This window comes from Poecile atricapillus, chromosome 5 (genome assembly GCF_030490865.1).
Source record: "Poecile atricapillus isolate bPoeAtr1 chromosome 5, bPoeAtr1.hap1, whole genome shotgun sequence".
Classification (NCBI taxonomy): domain Eukaryota; kingdom Metazoa; phylum Chordata; class Aves; order Passeriformes; family Paridae; genus Poecile; species Poecile atricapillus.
This window is the reverse complement of record NC_081253.1, coordinates 16,359,653-16,382,916: the sequence shown is the minus strand read 5'-3', so window position 1 is coordinate 16,382,916 and position 23,264 is coordinate 16,359,653. Positions and strand designations below refer to the sequence as shown.

Here is a 23,264-nt window from a genome sequence, read left to right as displayed (position 1 = left end):
TAGAAAAAAAGTATATGATTGTAACTCCTCTCTAGCTCTGACCTTTCTGTGTTACAGATGTCCAGTGTTGACCTGGCCTGGAGAAGGGTGCAAAGGCTGAAACAATCATGGATTTTACTGATCAATTGTGCTTTAGGAATTATTGACAGTTTTGCACAGGTTCTTGAAAATGTTATTTATAATGAAATCAACTAAAACTATTTTTGCTATAAGTTCTATAAGGTGCATAAGAAAAACCTTAAATTCATCTAGTAGCTGTTCCCATGAACAGGTTTATTTTAGTAAAAAAAAAAAGTTTTTATCAAGTGTTATGACGCAAAAAAAAAACCTTCAAATTTCTGGGTATGCACAGATGACCACGAAGACTTATTCACGTGCATGACAGAATTTGTGTTTTGGTTTATTTTTATTTTGTTTGTTTCTTTTATCTTTTTTTTGTATGAAATGGATTTTTCTGAAGTTTAAAATAGTAAAACATCTAAGACGATGTTCTGTGCTTGCAGTGTGTGAGTGTTGCTTTAGTGCAGTGTTGCAGTTATAGTGTCTGGTCTCTTAGCTTTCTGTTTTTCTTTTAATGTAGTGTGAAGTGTCTTATCCTTTTCTATAAATTCCAATTTGCCTTAAATCTTTCAATGCTGTAGCTGTTTCAGTAAGTAGTCCAAACTAATGGTGTAGAATGCTTTGACCAAATGAGCTGGTCTATTATGCCTTGTAAAACAGCAGCATAGGGCTTTTAAAGGTAGTCAATAAAAATTGCTGAAAATTTGGCTTTTTTAATGTGTAGTAAGTGTTTTTAATGATTTTTTTCACATAATATGTAAGGTAGTGAAATGCAAGAGGGGAAAAAATGTTTTGTGTGAAACACATTTTCTGACTGGGGAAATTTTAATAGTATAAATTGTTTGTAAGGCCATATGCCAATAGTTCCCTCTGGTAGTTTGAATGATTTAGGAACTCTGCTGTATGATGCAATGTAAAATCTTTTTTTGCCTTTTTTCAGAAACTAACTTGATGTTCTAGTTTTAGCATAGGTAGAGTAGGGAGTTTGGGGTGGAGATATCACCGAATGTTTTTGTCCTTCCTTTATACTAATGATAGTGCTTTAGGATGAGGATTGTGCTGAGACTTAGCAAACAGAAAAGTTGCTATTACAGCAAAATGGCAAAAGCTAAAGGACTCGTTTTCAAACATGTGCTGAGATTTAAGTAGAAACATAATTGATTGGGTACTAGCTCTCTATAGTAGGTAAATAAAAATAAAAAGACTTGGCACTTTTAAAAGGTAACTTTACCAAAGAACAAAGAGCCAGTAACCAATAATTCTGATTTGTCTCAGCATTGCGTCTTCTGTACTCTTTATTTTTGCCGGACCAGTTTGCGGTTAAGAGAATGTGCCTTTTTTGTACATTTGCATTTAGGTTTTATAATTTTAATTGATGTATGGACACAAAAGCATGAAGGAAGACTTGGATCCAAGCAGTGCCACACTTTACATCATCACTACAAGTGTTAAGTGTAAAGAAAACCAATTTTGAAACTATGAAATTCCTGATTCATAAATACACAGTTATTTGTACTTCACATATTAGAGAATTCACTGCTACTAAAGCTTTTTATTACAATTGCATATGTTTTAAATTGAATGATAAATTAAGTTGTCTTCCAAAACTGTGTACTTCTCTGGTCAGCTGTATATGATCAGTTATCTACCTCAAAGTTTATTTCCTTTTGTATTGGGACAGGTTGCTGGCCCTCCCTGTTTCCACAGACCAAATCATCCTAGCTCGGGAGCTAGGGCTAAGCAGTTGTTTCTTTCAAGTATTTTTTAGTTTTTAAATTTTGTGTGAGTATTGGAGTATAGATGTCGGTGACATTTCATAGTTTCAAAAGTAAATTGCTGCTCTGAGAAGTGTAGATTCTAGTGAAATGCATAGTCATAAGAGATGTGTTTTTGTTTTTTCTTTTTTTAAAAAGTTGTGGTATTATTGGTTCTATGCTCCCTGGAATATTACTGCTTTGTAAAAGTCCAGACTTCCTGCAGCACCTTGCCTGTATTTGGTAACTTTCCAAACCTGGATCTCTCACTACTTGCTATTTTTGCATTAATTAAAAACTGCAGTATGATAGCTGTGATAGAGGGAGGGAAGAGCTGCTGCCAGAAATGTCTGAACTAAGTGCCATACTCATTGTCTGGGTAAGATTTGGGAAATTTAACCTCTGTACATAAAGAAATAATCAGTTACTTAAACATCACATAGTAGACAGCCATTAAATTATAAAAAATTAATTTATGAAGAAAGACCTTTTGTACAGATTGAAAAAAAAAAAAAGATTTTCATAGAGATATCTATATGATCAAGAGAGTTAATTTTTTATTTTTGTTTTACTAGTGCCACAAACTTGCCAGTGGTAACTTATTTGTCCGGTTCAAGATAACTCTGTAGTTTTGTTTCCTAGGACTTGTTGTTAAACGCCAAAAGACATTTTTGAACTGTAAATTTGATTAGATTGTTAGCTTTTTCTGTTTTATTTCTTTGAAAACTTTTGAATAAAAAAGATCCAAAAAAACGAAAATGCATCATCTTTTTCCTTCAGACCTTCCTTTATTGGGGGAAAATCCAAACAGGTTATGGTAAAACTTCTGCATTTATTTTGAAATGTTTGGAATTGCTTACTGCTTAGCAGCCTTGGGGTTTTTTTTCTTCCTCTATCTTTCTTCAAAACCAAATTTTAGCTCTTTCACGCCACACTGTAAAGTCCCTAATTCTTTCAAACAAAACAGGAATATACATATGAAAAATATATGATGAGATGTCAGATTTGGATGCAAGAACTCCATTCTGCTGTGTGTCAGCCCACACGGGGAGTTGTGTGTAACCAAGCTTGTGTGCCGAGGCTGTAAATGCCATTTTCCTGAGGTAAGGTTGGAGGTGCAGGGTCACTTGGGTAGTTCATGGCACAGGATCGCTGCCTTCAAATGCTTTTGTCTTCCCACGTGTGCTGGGGCTGGCTGGAATACCCAGTTCTGGAGAGCAGAGGTTCTTCACTGGGATTCAAAGAGACCCCGGTGTTGGCCTTCCAGCTGCCATCTTTAAGCCCTGTATTTCTTTAAAGGTAATCTCTGATTTTATGATCTTATTGGCAGGATCGGTACTGCTGGTGGTGTGTATCAGGTAGAGGACTACTCTGACCAAAGTAAGGCTTGGGAGAGCAAGAGGGGAAAAGTCAAACTATTGTGTGTCCTGAGCCAAACGCTTTACCAGCTGCACGTTGACATGGCTTTGGACTGATGTGTGTGAGAGGAGAGGGGAGCACCCAGCAGCACAGAGCTGGGTGATGCACAGGGCTCCTGCTCCTGCCTATGGGAGCTGGATAGGCAAAGTGGGGGCTAGCTAACCCCAGGTTTTGCTGCTCTGGAGGGCCCTCTCCAGCCTGGGAGCCAGTTCTTTGCACACCCGGCTTTGAGGGGTCCCAAGGGCTCTGCCAGCGCCATGGCAGGGCAGGCAGCCTGCTGGGGATGACAGGTGGGGGCATGCTGCTGGCAGTGCACAGCCTGAGCTTTCAGTCATGCAGTACTCATGCAAGATTCTGAGAATAAATGTGTTTCCAGTGGAACTGGCAGAGCAACTCACCTGAAGAACAGGAAACTTGGTTTACAGTTGCTTATGCAATGAAGACATCCTCAACAATGAAAGCACTAATTGACCTGAGGGAATGGCCTGAAGTTGTGTCAGGGGAGGTTTAGGTTGGGTATTAGAAAAAGGTTCTTCACCCAAAAGGTGGCTGGGCACTGGAACAGGCTCTCTAGGAGGTGGCCACAGCAGCAAGCCTGACAGAGTTCAGGAAGCATTTGGACAATCCTCTCGGGCACTCTTGGGAATGGTCCTGGGCAGGGCAGGGAGTTAGACTCAATGATCCTTGTGGGTCCCTTCCAAATCAGCATATTCTGTGATTAATGGAGGGAAAAGCCCAGCACGCTGTGGCATTAAACACTCAACTCCTGTAACTGAAAAAAAATACCATTTAACTATTGGGGGGGGAGGGGTGTAATTTAAATATTGGCCCAGTATTTTGCCTGTCCCAAATGCAGTGCATGAGAAGGTGAATACAGAAAACTTTTAAAGGGTTTTATTATATTATTCATGTTCATCACCATACTGAATTAATCTCAGATTAATAAGCATTCTTTTTAAATTAGGTATGAATACTTCTCACAAAAGCTGTATGTAAATAGACTCAGAATAATGCAGACTGGAAATATTTTTTGCTCTGTATTTGCTTTTCTAATTATCCCTATGATAAACTTAGTTCTCTTAGTATATTTGATAAGAATGAATGGTTTTTTCAGGTTAGTGTCTTTTGCCTGATCTAATAAGGTTGTATGTATCATTCCTATCAGGCAATATACAGTAATACACTGTCTTTATGTAATATACTTTTATTGTATATAATAAAACTCATTACCAACTAGTTTGTTCAAACATTGACTCCAGCCTCTTGCATACAACCTCTTTTGAACCCAACTTGCAAACCTGCTGTTAATTTCTTTTGCCTGTTGACAAATATGGGTAAGTATCAGATTCATGTGGGATGATTGTGTACCAGTATAAATGTTTGGTGCAAGATCATGCACCAACCCTGTTTTTTGGTTGCTAGTGATTACAAAGTAGCCTTTCTTTAGGCACTGAACATAATTTTTCTATGTTTCTCTATTTTCTAAATTAACTACTCTGGGCAGGTGCAAGACAAGTGCAAGCAATGCATTAACAAGCAGTATAACCAAGTACTGTTGAGCAACTGAGCCTTGCTAATGACTGCATATATTGGGCTAGAAAAAAGCCAGGGTAATCTAAAGCACTTTGTTGCTACTCTGTGTTAGCTTTTCATGGAAAAAAAAAAGTCAGTAAGTGCTGTTTTGCTCTCCCCTTCTAGCTTTAATTTATGCCATGGTACCTGCACCATACCAGACAAAATCATGATTGATTAAAACTGTGCCACCAAATTTTCCACAGAAACATCATATCAGAAATGCATTTTATGTGCCAGAATATTTTATGGGTTTGTATTCCTACTCCTCCTGTGCACACTTCACTGCACTTGTCCCTTTTGCTGTAGTCAACCACTCCAAAATTTTTTGCAAACTTCCACATGTGTTGGAATAAGATAATCTATCCTGTCCAGCAGTGCCTTCTTGTGAAGGCCAGTGTGTTGTTTGGTGGCATTTAAGATATGTGTTACCTTCCAAACGCCACACTGACGTACTCTTTCAACTGTGAAAGATCATCTGTATCCTTCCCCTGCCAACAAATTCTGGCATTGATTAACCCAAACAAATATGAGGCTTTTGGCTTTCAGACTCAGTCCATTAATTCTCTCCAGAATAGGGGTTAGGATATACAAAACCTATTCTGTTTGGCAACTTCTCTTTCAGTGACTAAGAAAAGCCAAGCTGATGTCAGAACAGCAAAGATTTACAGTGCAGTGATCAGAGGGAGGGTGTAAAAGCTTGCATGTGGAATGAGTCACTCTTTCCTTTTCAGGACAGTTCTAACCACATCTACCATCTGAGAAATCTGTGCAGCCCACTTCTGTAGTAAAGAAGAAATCGTATCACAGGAAAATACTACTGGGTTTTTTTCCATGTCCAAGAGGAAAGGCCAGCTTCTCCACAGGAAAGCCTTAACTGTTTAAGTTATGTTGGCTTTTTCAACACTATCCCTTCACTCAGTACCTACATCAGTGGTGTTCTGAATTCTGTTGTGTTATGTTGGTCTCCCTTCAGCTGAATAAACTGACCTCTTTTGGCAGCTTCACTGCAGTACAAAGGGATTTCTGGAGAACTGAAGGAATGAAGGTATGTGGCACCCTAAAGACTTCCCGCATGCACACTGCAGGTGTTCGGGTCAACCTGCTCAGGCGGCTTTCTAAGCAGTGTTATTGCTTCAGAGCCCCACATGCAAGTGTTAGCAAGGGGAATAATATTTGGAAAACATTTTCTGCACATGCACTCTGCTGATCTCAAAGAAGTCATCTGCAGTAGAAATTTTCCCAAGTCTTTTAACCACCTGAAATTCACCCACAGGGATGATGGTTTTAAGCAACGTCTGTGAAGCACTTAAGGGTAATGGAATAAAACAATGATTTAAAACAAGCCCAAGAGAAAATTTACTAGTAAATTTTACATTTGGGTAAATAGTTTTAGCTTTTTCCAAGTATAAATAGAAAATTACTTTTTCTTTGTGTGCTTCAGCCTTTTCCCATTGGGAAATACTATCATACCAATGAGAAAACACTTCATATTTATTTATTTGTTTTGTTTGTTGTATTTTGTTTTGCCTTCCAGTGAATGTCAAAAAACCCCAAAAATATACTTACAGGCATTTGTTACCAGCTTGTTTTTGCAACAATTTGTTCTGGTATCTTTAGCTAGTCTCAAAGATAATCTGTAAGCAGAATATGCATAACTAGGCACATGAAACAGTTATTTATTGGCCAACCCACAGGAAAGAAAGGATTTTACAAGCCATCGGGCTGAGCATGAGTCTGCTCACCCAGCAAGGTCCCAGCAGTGGCTTTGCTGGCCAGGCAGACATTGGGCAGGAGGGGAAGGGTCAGTCCCTGCAGCTCCCAGGAGCAGACCCTCAACATTGCCTTGTTTCTATTTTCTGCCAAGCTCTGTCAGGGCCCCTGGCATGGGTGCCTTGCCCCAAGAAACTGACCTGATGCTTCCTGACTTGCCTTGCTCTTTTCTTCCTTTAGATTTTATACCCTTTCCACGTTGCTGCTTTCCCTCCTAAACTCTTGAGCTCCCAGCAGTCCTGTCTCACTAGTTCTGCCTCTGTCTATAATTTTGCCTTTCTTTTCTCTCCAGACTTTCTCACAGCCTTTGTTCCAGCACCCAGCAAGGTGACACAGCTGGGCTGGATCAGAGTTGGGCCCTCATGTGCAGAGAGCAGTGGAGAGGGAAGGGAGGCGCAGGACAAGGACTGCAGTAAGGGCTGACATACTCCAGGTCTTCCTTGAGTCAGGAAAGCGTTCCAATGCAGTTGGAAGAAAGAGTATTCAAAGGGCTCCAAGTGTTGCTGTCTTTGCCAGTACAGAATGAAAACTGGATCCCTAACAGTTCTAAGGGGCCAGTGCAGCTCAGTAGAATGAAATGCTCCAGAAGTTAGCAGCTGCATGGACCGTCAGTTCCTGACCTCCTTCAGCCCTGCTCTGCTCACTTTCTGTACTTCAACAAGTTGCAGCTGCCAGTAGGCAGAGGGTTCTGACGTGAGTGGGAAGGAGGCAGCTCATCAGAACTCACAGGCTTCATACAGCAAAAAGCCTTTTTGCCACTTGTGCGTTCAAGTGTGCCCTGAGCTACAGAAGTTATGGGACAAAGCCAGCCGTAGGGAAGAAAGCTTCTGCACAAGAGTGGGAACATTTGGGGTTTGTTTCTAGGTAAACTGTTCATGTTTAAGAGTGGTCTAGCTCAGTTGTGGTGTCTCTAGAAACAGCAAGCGTTACCCTCTATTCTAGGGTGAATTTTGTACAAGTGTTGAAAATCCAGATTTCAGTTATTGAAAAACAAAAAAAATAGCCTGTTACTGAAATTAATTTCCTGAAAAGTATTTTGCAGATGAAACTAGCCAGTCGTGTCTGGAAAAACAGTTCAGGACAAACCATACCATTCCGGGTATTACAGTCCACATATGCACAGCTCATCTCTTCCAAGTGGGAATCATCTGATCAGCCCTGCAGTGTATGCTGCTGCCCTGTTTCAAGCCTGCAATTAATTTCCTAAGCAGTGTTGTGCTACATCAGCAAAGGCAACTGTTGGAGCTGCCCTTGTTGAACTGGACTCACAAGGTGAGTGAGGGGTGCAGAGCTCCGGGGGATGCTCTGTGCCGGACGGGACTCGGGCTCTCCCCGCTGCTGCCGCCTTCGGTGCTGTCGGAGGAGCCGAGAGGGCAGAGCTTCCCACAGCTGCTGATCTTACCCAGGAGCTTCAGTAACAGCTCCTGGTGCAGCCACCAGAGGGCATTGGGATAAGCAGAAATGATCGCAAAAGGTAAACAGCCATTCATAGCGTGTCATTATGGAGTGCTTATAGTTATCTGTTATTAAAGCAAAACTTCATTCTGCCTTTGCACAGTATAATGCAAGTGCTCACATTTCTGATAAGGTGGGTTTAGTCCTCATTAAGATATCAATAGGGGTGGCTTTATTAGAGGAAAATAAAAGCTAATTTTCTTTTGGTTAATGAAATGCATAAGGATGCCTTCAGTGCACAGCAGGCAAGAGGGAGGAAAAGAAAAAGAATCTAAGAGGAACCCCGATGTCACCAGAAACACAATTGATCCATGCAAGATTAGGGAAAATTGGTAAATAGCTTGTAGGTGACAGACAAACACAAAAGGAGACAAACAGCAAGGGAATTCTGGAGAATTCAAGCAGGCTACAAAGGTTCAACCCAGAACAGAGTTAGAAATCTTTCTCCTGTTAAATCCAGTTTATTTTCATGGACTCTTGGGAGCACCCATTTTATTATTGCTGTATCTTTATAAGAGCCATGACAATTGGAAGTATTTATTCCAAACACAGTGTATTTTTGTATTTTGTATTGTTTGTGTTTTGCCCAAACAAACAAATACCTTCTCAGGAAGTAGATAAAGCTGTGAAAGTAAATAGGTGTCTTGGGTGCTAAATGAAAAATCTGTACTACAAACCAAAATTGTTTTAAGTATTTAAAGTGATGTAGAAAAAGCAGCTCATTTTTTTGCAAAGTTCATTCAAGACAGCCTGTCAGTGATGAGTAAAGAGGGCTTCTTACATGTTAGTCCAGACTGACTAATACAGATGTGGCAAGTGGGAGAAGGGGACCACAGAAATAGATATTTTTGCTGTTTGCTTTATCTGTATACTTTGAATCTAATGAGTAAATTAACTGTAACCCACAGAGGATATTAGTGCTTCAGATCTCAGTAGCTTTTTGCAGCATCCCTTTTGGCCAGGGAGAATCATGTTGCCAATGCGTTTTGGATTATTGTGTTCCCCTCTGGTTCTGCTGGACACAGCCTTGCACTTCATCACCAGTGCCTGAGGCCTGGCCAGTGGCTCTGACCTGCACAGACTTGCTCTTAGATGTGGACTACAAGAAGCATCTGTTAATCTCTGCCAGGGATTTTGTCAGTCTTCAAAGTAATTAGATGATTCACTTCTGGACCAGGCCAGATTACTGTATCAGGAACAATAAAAGACCCAAAGAGCAATCAGAACTAGTAGGAGAGTTCACAGACAGTCATGAATAAAAATACTGTAAGTCTGGAAATATAAAGTATTTCTCTGTTTTGCATACACCCTAGCTTTAGGCTAAACAGTGCACAGACACAGACTTGAATTTCTGGAAAAAGATCTGATCCAGGCATGTGTTTGCAATTTTTGAGGATTTTTTTTTTTTTTTTTTTTTTTTTTGAATGAGGGCTGGGGAGGAAAAGACACAATTTTTGCCCCATCCCCCAGTTTCAGACCTGAAAGCTTTCCTTCCCTGTATGTGCCTTCAGGATTGTTTTTGTTTTGGTTTTGGTTTTTTGGTTTTTTATTTTTATTTTTATTTTTTTTCTTTGCAGCCTCAAGTACTTGTGATTATCTGCTTTTGGCATCCAGCGCAATGTCAGCATGACTATGTTTGTCACAGGTTTTATATGCTGCTGCAAGCAGGACTCAAATTAGGATTGGTGTGACCAAAGGACAATAGCTCTGCCAACAAGACAGACTTTTTTTGATCCAACTAGCAGATGCTCTGCTAGCGTCTCTCACTTTTTTGCCTCTCTCTTGCCTAGAGGACTGAAACCAGCCTGTCAGTGTGATCGTACTCACAGGAGCTGCAACTGTTTGCACAAGATTTGAATCTAGCCTAATACCTACTTTAATAACTGCTTCCAACAGCTACTTGTGAAGGCTCTGGTGGTAAACTCCATTTAATATATCATAACTTTAAAGGAGAGATTTTTTCCAGAAATGGCTACTCTTTTTATAGAGGCTATTTTGTACTCTAGTAGATTATTTTAGATAGTAACAACTTGTTTCTATATATCTTTGGTGGTCAATGACTTGCAGGAATAGTATATAGTATTGCAGGAGGAGGAGGAGGCTAGAAAGAGAACCTGATGGGTTCAAACCTTGCATTCCCTTTTGTTCCCCTCCCCTGTTACTTGACAGGAGTTTTGGAAGGAGAAGAAGAACTAACAGACATATGAAAGACCTGGCATAAAATGTTGGACCAGCTTTTCAGGTGTCACTGAGGGGCAGCAGGTCCAGAGGTGTCTCTCCCATCCAGACTTAAAAAGATCTCAACTGGCTTTAGCTTCTCATGCAAGTCTGAAGGCTACTGACTGCCAGTCATCCTGACAAGGTGATGACTAATGGGGGCAATTAACTCCCTCCCCTAACTTGCTGTCTGTCATGGCAATTGGAAAGGAAATAAGAACACTTTTCCCTAAGGAAACAGGTTGGCAAATGAGTTTGGGTCTGTTAAAGCTTTAGTGTTAATGTTAATGAAATTCCATATTAACAAAGTATCAAAAAGTTGTTTCAATGAAGAGCAGGTTCAAGCCCATATTGTCTGCTCTGTAAATTCCTGTTTAATTCATGTTCACATGTTGAAAAATTCACTTCATGGCCAACCTGTAATTCTGCAGGAGTAAACTGTAGAATTGCCATTGGCTACTAAGGGAGAAAGATACAGTTTTGCATTGTCCACTTCATACAGTAACAGCTGTTCACTGTGTAATTAGCTAATTTGTGTAAAATGAGTTAAAAAGTAGCAGACATCAGTAATTTGTTTCCATCTCTTTCAGAATATTGTTTGTAGTTCAGAGACAAAAAATTGAGGCACGTCTGAGTGGTTGCTATCCATTATCACCAAAGCCCAGCTTCTAATCATTAAAGCTGATGCTTGCAGAGGTGCCCCGAATCTCTGATGGATTGATATTTGTACCCATAGAATCAAAAAACTTTGCTTCCAGACCTGCAGACATGCCCAGAGCACAAAGGTCACTTTGTGATGTGTCTTTGTTGCTGAATTTCAAGGTTCAAACTGCCTTTATTTGAGCAAGTCAAAATTTTACCCTCACACCTTTTAGGGAACAGGTTTTAGTATGGATGGCTGCATGGATCTCAGCAGAACTTCCTGAAAGGAAAAGAGAAAGGGAAAGGAGTCACCACTACTGAACTAGCCTGCTCTTTATGGTGACCAAGAAGCAGCCAGACTATAATCCAAGAGCCACTGTGAAAAGCTACATGACTAATCTGTGTTTTCATTGTGTGGCTGGCAGCAGGAAGGGGGATGTAGCACAACAGTCGATTTGTTGGAAGAACAATGTAGTCATTCATCAGAGCATTATTCCGAAATAATTTAAATGACAGTGGAGCAGCCCACTCTTGACTTAAGAAAATACAAGTCATTCAAATTCCATATCTAATAAGGAAATTGTTCCACTGACTTACTGGTTGGCATAAATTACATGTAGCTAATATGTTCCTGTTGCAGACCCTGAGGACTCTTTGTTTATGCTAAATGTGAATGTATTTTAGCACATGAATTACTATCCTCCTGCTTGCTTCTTGGGCGCCTCCAGAATAAGTAATACGTTGGCATAACTTTGCCATTTGTCAGCCAGCAGTCTGGTAGCACATTTGCTCGTCAATCTAATTTTAACCTTTTCTCGTACGAGCACTTGTTATTTCATGTAAATCAACCAGACAGTCTGTCATTCAATAGGATACTATCTTCATAGTCTTCTAAAGCATGTGCTCTATTGTATGTGCTCGTTATTAGGTAACAGAGGTAAAGTAAAACTAATATATTACTTCTGGTTTCTTAATACCAGAATGCCAGGAATCTCTTTATTACCACAATAGAGACAAATGATATGTCTGGCAGAGGTTCTGGACAATGGGCCTGGTAATGCATTCAGCACTTTCTGAATTGAAAGGTCTGTCCTGAATGGTAAGTAGTGCAGTGCATCATTATAGGCTTCAGAGCACATATTCTAGGTCTGTTCCTGTCATCACTCTAATTTGCAGTTAATAATATTAAAAAGTACATTCCACTGATGAATTAAAAAAAATTTTTTTGAACTATTTCCCTCTGTTTCCAACAATTTTTTTATAAAACATAATACTGGCTGCAAAAGAGAATATAATTCCTCATTAAATATATATAAATGTGTTAATGGTCTGTTATTTTCATAATACGTGTAAAAAACATGAAAGGTCTAGTGCTATATCCTTTACTTTGTAAGGTTTGTCAGAAATTGATTTGGCTAGGAAAATAGTCTTGGAAGTTTAGCTGTTTTGTCAGTGTTGCTCTGCTATTCATGACTAATATCTTTGATTTTTTAAAACACTAGTGTTCATGTATACAGTCTAATAATAATAATAATAATGCTCATTCTGGCTTATTCAGATATTTTACTGCATTAAGATTTTTTTTTAGAAAAAAGCAGTTGCAGCATTGTAATGAAATTATCTGTGGTGTTGTTAATAATTCAGTCCTGCATGACACCAGTAATCATTTATTGCATGGTACAATAGTTACTTGTTTTACTAATTATGGAAATCATAATCTGGGCTAAATTTTTCTTACTGACACTTTGAGACTATTAGCACTACATTACATTTCACTCACTCAGGCTTATGACTGACAGAATAAAACTCATGTATTTACCACTCAGTTCTGTTCTGAACAGTGATTTTTGGCACTGTGTCTGGTCTGCGGCAGACCCTGAGTGGTGCCTGCATTTCACCCCAGCACAGTGCTCAGCAGTCCCCTCACCAGAGAGCAGAGGCAAAGCTCAGCCTCTCCTGTAGCCTCACAAAGTCCCTCCTCAGTCCATACACTCTTCAGGCGCTCTTTACTTGCAGATTGCATCATGCTCTGAGTCCATCCCCACTATCATGCCTCCTCCCGAGCAACTTCTGTGCAAAATTTGCCTCTGCTGCTACAGAATTAATTTGCCTGTGTTGAATTTCTGGGTGTGGGTTCTATATATTTGTATGATATTTGTGCAATTTCTACCACAAAATTCTGTTTCTGATTGAAGCAGCACTGTAATACAAGTATGTAAAACAAGTATGTAAAAACATATTTTTTCACTACCCCCAGCATCTTTTATATCTACAAATCAAGTAAAGGCAGTATTTGTCCTTCAGGATGTAAAGCAATGTAACTTAGCATTTGTTTGGCCAAAGGGTTTAACCACAGATTAAGTAAATATCTTTAAGGATATAGGCCTGGTTTTTTTTGGCCTTGAATATATATATATCTCACATGAATCTGTCCCATAAAATATTCAGTATTTCCATTACTTAATTTTGTATAACAGGGGTATCAAGGATTTTATTCTCCCTGCGTTGATAAAGTTCTCACATGGGAGCTTGTTTGGTTTCTGCATCTCCATGTTTTATGCCAGGCAGCTGCATTTTTTGCTCTCAGGGATGTATCTAGGCAAATTTAATACAGTGAGGTAGATCGTCTTAAGCAATGACAATGTTTAATTTCACTGAGCCTCTCAAAAATAATTTTACATGTAATTTTGTTCATTTCATGTCTGGTCCTCTGGTTTAGCACCACTGTTCTTGCAGCAGTGAGTTTTACCTACTTCAGGGAAGTGTATATTACCAATAAATGTTCACTCTGAAGAAAAGCAGTGAATTTCTGGGGATTAAGGCAGTCTGTATTTTATTACAGGCAAAATTATTTTCCTGGTCTTACTTATTGTTTGTGCATTAAGGCACACATAATTGTGTTTAACAAACATCTTCTTTCCCTTGAAATTTTCCTCTCTTGATCCTTAGGGATTACTGAAGAAATAATCAAACAAGAGGACCTGAAAATACAGAATTATGTGTGGGATGAATCCAGCCTCAGATTTTTATTTAAGAAGGAAATTGATTTTTAATTCTGTGCCTGTATGAAGAAAAAAATAAAAATTAAAATTATGATAATGAGTTGCTACAACTGCAGACAACCTGGGTAATATTTTTCCCTGGAGTACATATGTAAGTACAAATTCAGTTATAGTTATTAGCAATATATTCCTGCAGGTATCAAGGCAAAAATCCAGCCATGTCTTTTGGAAGGTGTGTAGTAGGCAAGCACAATGGGGAAGAGTTTGCCTTTCTCTATCCATGTGATTTTTAAAATTTGGTAGAGAAGTTTTATTTCTATTTATTATTAAAAAGCCATTCTGTAGCTATTTAAATTCCATTTTTAAAGGTAATAGAATTCCTTAGTCTGTCACAGACTTAGTGCCACACTAATGGCTCAGGAAGCTGTTCTTTCTGATTGGTATTTTGTATATATCTATAATTGCACATCAGCACCTTGGCCGGGCTGCTGGGTTTGTGTGAGGGGAGATCTCTGGTGCTGCTGGGTCTCACCTGCTGCTGTCAGCACAGCTCAGGCCCCTCACCAGCCTCAGCCTCCCCTCACCTCGCTGTCCCAGCTCCCACCAGCAGCCTGGGCTTCGGGCACGTCCATGCCGTGCTGCTCGGTGACCCTGTGGCCAGGCTCAGCTTGCCAAGGCCCTTCTGCCTCAGTGTACCTGACAGGGAGCCTGCAGGGCAGGACAGGGCGGGGAAGGGAGGTGCTGTCCACCCCACATAGGCCCTGCCTGGAGGAGCGTGTTGGGCTTTCTTGCTGTGTCCATGTTCTTCAGGCACTTCTGGCCTCCTAATCGACTGCCAATTTACAACTTTATGTTCTAATTAGCTTCCAGGGACTTATCAGTGAAAAGTCATGATGTGGGTTTATAGGGGGCCACAAGTATTACTGCTCCCTCAGAGCAAACTGCGCTCTGTGAGTGTTTCCCTCCAGTTCTAAGGGACTCTTCTCTTGCAGTATTCTACTCAAAGTAAGAGACTACTTCTCTTACTCTGACCGTACTGCTTTGCCCATTAATTCCACTTTAGGTCCATTCTCAGCTCCCTGGAGCTCTTTTGATTTTCATTTGTTCCCTTCCTCCCTCTCCCCCGCCTCCCCCAAATCACCTTCTCAGCTCAGAGGCTCTTGCAGAAATTGCCTTCCACCATTGTCCTTTCACACCCCAGCACAGGCTGGAATGACTACGGAGCCATCTCTGGCCCAAGGCAGCTTTCTGCCAAAAAGCAAACACAGTCATGGATGGCTGACTTTAAAAAAGCAACCTCCATCAGTCCCCATGATTTCCCTCCCTGGGCTCTGTTCTCCAGCCATGGTCCTCCCTGAGTGCCAAATTGCAGCTCAACAGGCCCCATCTGAGAGTGGCTCAGGAGAGGGACAGGCTGAGCAGAGCTGGAGTGTGGCAGAGTTTTGAGGGGGCCCTGCAGCACCTGACATCACCCAGACTCTGAGGGACCCCCAGCTGCCCCTGGAACTGTGCCACCAGCTTGCTGGTGAGAGTCACCTACAGGCACAAAGGGGGTGAAGTTTGCTGAGGGGCTTCATTTCTTTGTAGGCAGGAGCAGAGGGGAGGACAGCACAAGGTGTCAGTTCCATGGCAGCACATCCCACAAGGCTGTACCATGGGGACAGTCAGCACAGGGTGCTGCTGCCTCCCACCTGTGTGCATGAGCCCAGAGGGCTGTGCCCCAGGCATGATGAGACAGCGTGGAAACAGGAGCTGGTTATCTTCCTCTTTGGATCTTGAGGAGATGGGGTGGTGGCTTTATTTATTACTGAAGGTAGAGGGAAAAGTGTCAGCACTGGTGATAAGGGGTCCTCAGCTGGGACCCATGGGGTCTGCCCCATATCAGGGCAGCCTGGCCATGGGGAAGGGGCTGGTGGCCTGCTGAGCCCACTGTGCCACTGTAGGGTGCCCCAGGCACTGCAGCTTCCAGCCCTGCTCCGAGGAATGTAATTTCCCTGCCTCTTCACATGTTTGTTCAATTCTCAACGAGGTGCATTCCTAAGATGACATTAGATCCTCATCTCGTTTCTGCCTATTTTTTATGTCTTTTTTCTTACAGTGCTCCCCCAGCTCCTTAACTACTGCCCAGGGAAATGATGTGAACACTGGGATGCCTCTGCTTTTTATGCCTGGCTTCCCACACAGGGCCTTAGAAGAGTGTTACAGCTGTTTGCTGCTCTGATTTGCAACCCAGCTGGCACTGATGCTTCCTTGTGCATTCCCTAAGGTAATTCTGCCTCCCTGCCATTTCTGCTTTTGTCTGGGGCTTGTCTGGGATTCCTCTGTTCTCTATCCCAAACTAATTGTATTTTGCCGCTCAGATCAAAGAACCTGGTTTTATATCTATTAAGATGAGCATGCAATGCAGTTTATGAGGAAGAAGCTCCTTTGGGAAGAGTGAAAGCAGGTGCCTGTGAGGTGAAAGCACTGCCCTGCAGAAAGAGAGGAAATTAGGATTATAACAGATATAAAACTTCAACATTATTCTTTAAAATAATGGATTAATTATTCCAGTGACAATATGTTGTGCGTCCCTGTGCTAATGAGGGCCTTTATTTCTTCCCTCTGAAATGGCAAAAGAAAGTGGTTGCTTAAATTCCTATTGATGTACAGCGCATGAATTCCAGCTTTGATTTTATGAACAGCTTCTATCATCCTGTCTTGTCTGGACGGGCTCATTCTCATTGTGCTGTGGGGTTAGACACACTGTCACCATTCCTATAAATAGCCTGCTTGGTTATGAAGGACCAGTAGTGTTTCCTCCGGGAAGAACAGGATTTTGACTAATGGCATTTTGTGTCAGTTATTGTCAGACTTTCTATAGGAGATAGGGTTTGGAGAGTAGCAAATCTGCTAAAGAAAGATAATAATCAAAGTATTAATGTTTGAAACACAGACACTTGGTGAGCCTGGAGAATCCACAGAGTAAACTGAAATTCGAAGGAGCAGGATGGTGGTGTGCTTTTAAAGCAGAGGCTTGACTTCAGGGCTGGTAAGAAGCAAGGCAGCTGCCATGTGGAAAAAGAGCAGCACTCTGTGATCCTGCAGAAAGCTGGGCTGCGGTGCAAGGATGTCTGCAGTGCTGGGGAATCAGCACACGAGAAATGTGCAAGTGCTCTGGGGAGCAGCAGGTAAGGCACAGTTTTTCTGTGAACTTTTGGAGCAAAGGAGGCAGCACCTGTGTGTAGAAAGCCTTGTGTTTCAGGTCTTTAGCTGTTAGTAAGACCTTTTGAGTATGGAGAGCACAGGCAGGCAAACAACCTCAGAGCTGGTTCAGTAAGGATGGAGGTTTTTAATCTTGTGGATGGAGTGAGGATCTGTGATTTTAATGATACAGGCAATTTGGGCTCTGTGACCCTGTTTGCCTTGGAGACACCGAAGAGAACACGCATCCTGCCGGCCATGCAGTGAGGGAAGTTCTGTTGACAGTGCAAGGGCTCACACACAGCAAGGATTTGAATGATAGGTAACAAGGCTTGGTGGCTGTCTTCTCCTGACTATTAAAAGTAACAAATGCCCAGATATTTGGGAGTTTTCTTACAACTAGCAACCGATCTGGAATTCAGATGCCATGTTCCACAGCCTGGGCAGATTCCAAGGGTGTGTTGAATCAACAGCAGCACCCTTTGTGCAGAGCAACTCTGTATGCAAGGAGAGAGCCCTGCTGAAAGAAAAGAAACACAGCATTGCATTCAGGGATGTGACTAACTTCTTCTGAACAGTGAGGAAAGCACCAGGCTTGCCAGTTATCTCTTCTGTGCGTTTCCTCAGTTGTGGCTGGGGCCATCTGATGAGTGTTTCCCTTTCGCTCCCAGCGCGGTGCAGTCTGTCTGCTGTCAGCAGTTAATGAAGTCACTCGCAAGACGCCATCCCCTGGGGAAAAGCAGGGCTATGAATAGACCTGTTACTTGCATCTCTGGTTGCAATGCTCTCTGCACTGCTTTTGCTGTGCCACCATCTCTGATGATTGTGCCACTTCTGAACAATGGTCTTTCACTCTGGAGCTACTGCTATTCCCAATGCCAAAAGCAGTGCTTTTCCTTCTGGCGGAGCTGTGGAGCTCAGTGAGTGCTTCTGTGCTGTCCCCAGTGACAGGCACAAGTTCTGAGATACCACACACCTACCAAGAATGTGCAGAAAGTGAATGAGTACACTTACTGCAGCAAGTGCTTTTAGTAAGAGTCCTCAGTGAATGTCATTGTCAGATGCTTCATCAGTGCACATCCTACAACAAGGAGGAAAAAATGGTTTTTTCAGAGGAAAAAGTATTTCCATGCTACTGAAATAGCAAGGCAAACTGTTAATCTGATGGAAACATCACCTCTTTGCCTGGCTGAGCTTGCATGTCGAGGTGTGGTTTAGCTTGTGTTTAAAAGGAGTTGTGTGTTGGTCTAGACAGAGGTGAGCTATAAAAGAAGCAAAATCAGCAAAAATAAAGAGAGATAAAGAATGATGAATCATGATGAAATATTGTTCAAAGTATGTAAGATCATGTAAATACTTAGCATGCTGTGTAGGGCATACAATCATTATTTGTGCAAGTAATGCCAAAGACTATTCAATGCACTTTAATGACTATGTTTGTGGTTTAACCCAAAATAACTTTGCAGTTGAACACCTTTGCAAGAAAATTTTGCTAGCAATGCAAATAAATGGTGAAAAAGAGAAAAACTAATTAAGGCAGCATTCACTTTGAACATTTTCTGTTCTCTCTTCAGGAGATGTCACGGAAAACTTATTTTAAAAAGATTTTGTTCCATATACTGTTTATTATTTTATATCAGAGTTGATGGTCTTTAAAGGCTCCTCCAAACCAAGCTGTCAAAATTACGATTCTCAGAAAGCTATAATGAAGTTTTCAATAAAATGCAAATTTAGATCTTTCTGCATTGTGATCCAAATGTCTGAATCATCCCTACATGAGCAGAGTTACAGCTGTTGCATATGAACCTTTGCTCAGGTGCCTCATCCTTCTGCTTATATAAAATCAGAACAAAAAACAGCCCCTTGTTACTCATACTTCTCATATTAATTCTGGTGGGCTGAACTAGTTTAAGTGATTCATGACCTATGTTAAAATTTAACACAGCCTTTAATGTGTTCAGCCTGACGCACGGTGCCTTATAATATCGATATATCTCATTGACCAAGCAGTCTGCATCAGCTTGCTGAAGCACGCCTTGAGTGGAAAATGATACAGTAGTCCTGATCTACTTCTCTGCCAAGGCTTTAATTAAACATTCATGCTATCAGTTAAGAGTGAAGAATCTTGGGGAAATGCATGAGATGTCGGTCCTGTCATTAACATATTTCTTTTTGAAAGTTTAGGAAGATAGGAATATGCCTCTTATATCAGACATCTGTGACCTGATTAGCATCTCAGTGGTATTCAGAACTCTGATCTGTCTTGCTCTCTGGTATCCTATATATAAGAAAACAGAAATCCACCTGATTTTCTGTACTCAGCACTTTTTTCCAGTAGCACCCAAAGCAGACAGAGTTCAGCACAGCAAAACTAGAGTAGAGTGGTGCTCTGGCAGCGACTCTCATCCTTTTCCTGGGGTACAGAGTTGTGAACCTGGGGATAGGCATCTCCTTAGGGTCTGTTTCCCATTGCTGGCATCCAGACAGCCTGAAGGCTGGCAAGGCAATCCTCAGCCTTCTGCAGGCCACTTGTGTGGGCGGTAGAGCCTGGGCCAAATGAGGTTTCATTTAGCACTAGCTGCCTCTTAAATGAGGCTCTGCCAGACTATTTAGGAAGGGCACTTGTATGATAAAGCCTTCTGGCTGTGTCTGCAGAGGCGTCTCATGAGGGTCATGGAGAGATTGGTTTTTCTTCACTTAGCAGAACTGTCTGGGAGTAGAAAATGCAAATGCTGTCATTTCTCCCCAGGGCAAAAAACCTACTTGGAATGGTGAACCTTGGCATCTTTAGGAGATGCTTCTTCCCTCCTTGAGAACATGGTAGCAGCAATTGATCTCACCCAACAGTGGTGGATATTACAACCACAGCCAATACCTCAAATGGCTGTTTAAAATCAGCTTCAGCAAGCTTTGCTCCCTCTCTGACCCTTTCCTGGCTTCCACATCTCTTGTGCTTGGCTGTCCTCCACCCAGGCTTTCAGGCTCAGATTTGGAAATCCCCTGCTCCTGACAGTGGACTGTTATATTTCTGGCAATATTTACCTGCCATCCTTGTGGAATAGAGTCAAGGCCTCTGTGGTGCCTGTGCTGTTATTCAGAGTGTTAATAGACATTGTAAACAGATAGAGATTGTCAGATTTCTGCCACAAGAACTGCACTGAGGAATTTCCTCAGCCAGGATGGCTTCCCAGGTTGGAGCTTGTGATGCTTTGTCTGAAAACTGAGCCTGGATTTGCTCTAGAAAGAGGACAGAAGCTACTTGTGAGTGACAACCTTCCTCAAGCTTTACTGCAGCAACAGAAGCAGCATAATACCAGGTTCATGAAGAAAACTATGCACCCTAAATCCATGAACTTAGAAGAATATAAGCAAAAGGCCAAGTCTTGAAAGATTCATTAGTATGCAAGTTCAGAAGCATGAGCTAAATCAAACTGTCATTGCTCAACCCACAAGCACAGCAAATAAACTTAAGAGGGGACGTTGAAACAGCAGGGAAAGAAGAGAAAAATACCCCTATTAAAGTGGTCAAGACAAATCAGATGGTAACGCATGAGAACATAAGTATCAGCTCAGGATGAAGGAAAAATAGGTTTTATTACTCCCCTTAAGCAAACTGATGATGTAGACCTAGTAAAAATGAATGTTTTTATCAGTAATGTGATGCACAGGCATCATGAATAGCTGTGTGTCAGCACAATCTGAATAAACAACTGCAATGGGTTTGTTTACTTCTCTGTTTGCTCAAAACTGTGATCAAATTTCACAAAATTACACAGAAAATTGTGACGTCATGAGAATGTGTCAAATAGGCATTTTCCACAAGTGCTGACACTATTAGTTAGATAATCTAAATTCAAATTTTTACCATGATTTTTGATTGTTGCATCATGTACCCATCTTGTCTAATCTTCATATCAACATGACACAGGTAGAAGAAGGTGTTTGTGTTTTCCCTACATGCAAGAAAGTTGACACACTACACAGCTAGAGAAGAGCTTGCCTGTCATTGTAGTATAGAAAGAAAACGTGTCCTGTAGCATCGGATATGCCCAAGTTAGGAACCAGTTTGCTCTTGACTATCTATGGGAAGTGCAGAGTGAGGCACCTCCTGCGTGTCAGCCCAAGCCCAGTGTCTGCTGTTTGCTGGAGGTTTGGTTGTTGCCACATCCATGACGTGGCACAGTCCTGGGAGCAAACCTAGCACCAGTGTTTGACCTGCTTGAATTATTTCTTGGTTTTTCCTGTTGCTCTCAGACACTGCTAAGCATAATTTTTCTGATTTTAGAGGACACTCAGATGCCTCTTCCAGATTAATGTTAACTCATTGACCTCTTTACCTTTATATATATTTCTTGTACTGTTTTAAAATTTTGTAGTATTCCTCTGGTATTTTGACACTCAAATGTCTCTATTGATTAGGGTGGACAGGGTCTTGCTCTAACTGAGAAAGTTTCATCCACCAGATCAGTGTCTTAGTGTAGATCAAAAGAAAAATAATGTTGGAAAGAATCACATCACAACTGACTGAATAAATAACTGACAGCTATGAGTCAGTGTCTGCCTTTCTTCCCTAACACAACACGACACGGTAGACTGGCTTTGAATAGGTTTTTTCCCATAATTTCAAGTAATGATTAACTCCCAATGACTAAAATATCTCCAGGAGAACTGATGAGACATTTCACAAAGCTACTCAAGTTGAAAAGTATATTCAATCTTTCACTTTAGCTCTTTCATGCAAAAATACTTATTTTAACAGAAGCTATTTTAAAACTGCCTCATAAATATAAGTTCAGCGGTACTATTAGAGAATAGTTTTAAGCTAAAATATTTGCATTCCAGGAAAATACACACACAGTATGTGCATGCAGTTTATTATTTATTCCATTTATAAAACAGAAGTCATTTTAGTGCTGCTGGCAGTGCAATCATTTATGGAATGAAATATAACTGTACCAGCTCACATTGTAGGATAAAAGACTAAAGGAATGAGCACTGGAAAGAAGAAAGCCCAGAGGAAATCGGTGTGAGTAGGTTTGTCCTGAAGGAAAAGCTCCCACTTCAGGGTTTCATTCCTGAAAAGGGTGTGTTAAAGCATGTGGGATAATAAAGAGCAGCAGATGTCTTAAGAATTGGTGTTATGAGGAGTGTTGTAAGGAATTTAGCTTTTGAGAAGAAGGAGGATTTTTCACACAAGCTGGATGAACTCCATTGGAGCAAACATGGCATTGATTTTCTGGAACCAAGGTTGCTATAATTGGTATCATTATAGTATAAAAGCTAGATGTAACGCTAACTAGATCTACTCAACTCCTGTTAGACCATGTAGCATGTTACAAAAGAATAGAGTATATATATATATATGGTGGTTTATATATATATATATATATATAGTCAATAAAAGAATTCTAAGAAATAGCAGAGAATGTTGGGGGACACTCATAGGTGATTTTGATGCCTGGTTCTGAAAAGCAGAGCATGGTGAATAAGTTAGCGAGAAAAATATCAGCTGGGAGAAAAATGGACAGGCAAAATCAGCACTGACACGTGTGGGAATGTGGTATATGTGGCGTGGGTGTTAGGAATAAAAGAGATGTGACACTTAAAAAAAAAAAATGCACATTGTCATAGAAGAGAGTCGAGATGTTTGTGTACAAAAGCTGCAAACACAGGCTCGAGCTGCAGGATTCAAGAATAGTGAAGGATGGTGGACAGGTGATCTACAACTGAAACACATTTATATTAATGTGTTGTCTTTTAAGAAAACTAGAAATTAAACCAGTGGCACAGAGACATCCCTTGGCAGAAGTGAAGTTGCCTGCAGAGGCAGAGAGAGGTGGTCTGGGCAGAACAGGATCTGCCAAACTGAAGATCTTGTGAAGGACCACTAAGGAACATTGTCCAGAGAGTGTAACTCAGATGGCTACAAGCATGAAAGAGAAGCTCCCAGGCACTGCCTCACTGCAGGAGATTTTAACTCGTCAGAAATAGAGTATAAAGCAAATGCTGCTGATAACTGTAGAGCCAGTTATTCCAGGGTGTAATAGCTGGCAGATTTCATCAGCAAGCAGTCACTGGACTACCATGATGCTATTCTAGGTGATCTTTGTTAGGTAATGATGACATAGAGCAGCTGGTTGTAGAAAATAACCTAGCTAAAGTTATCCCAACTTGATTAAATTGAAAA

At 41.1% G+C, this 23,264-nt stretch overlaps 2 protein-coding genes across 6 annotated transcripts in view; both read left to right on the top strand.

Moving 5' to 3' along the window:
- RBMS1 (RNA binding motif single stranded interacting protein 1) overlaps window positions 1-2,573 on the top strand; it is a 141,862-nt gene extending 139,289 nt beyond the window's left edge. For all 5 annotated transcript variants that reach the window (XM_058839650.1, XM_058839654.1, XM_058839653.1 and 2 more), the window contains one exon: window positions 58-2,573. The gene's annotated coding sequence lies outside the window, so the exon portion shown is untranslated. The remainder of the gene's footprint in view (window positions 1-57) is intronic.
- A 13,503-nt stretch (window positions 2,574-16,076) lies between these two features.
- Window positions 16,077-23,264, top strand: part of ITGB6 (integrin subunit beta 6) — a 48,801-nt gene continuing 41,613 nt past the window's right edge. Inside the window, exons 1-2 of the mRNA XM_058840313.1 lie at window positions 16,077-16,160; window positions 16,830-17,064. The gene's annotated coding sequence lies outside the window, so the exon portion shown is untranslated. The remainder of the gene's footprint in view (window positions 16,161-16,829; window positions 17,065-23,264) is intronic.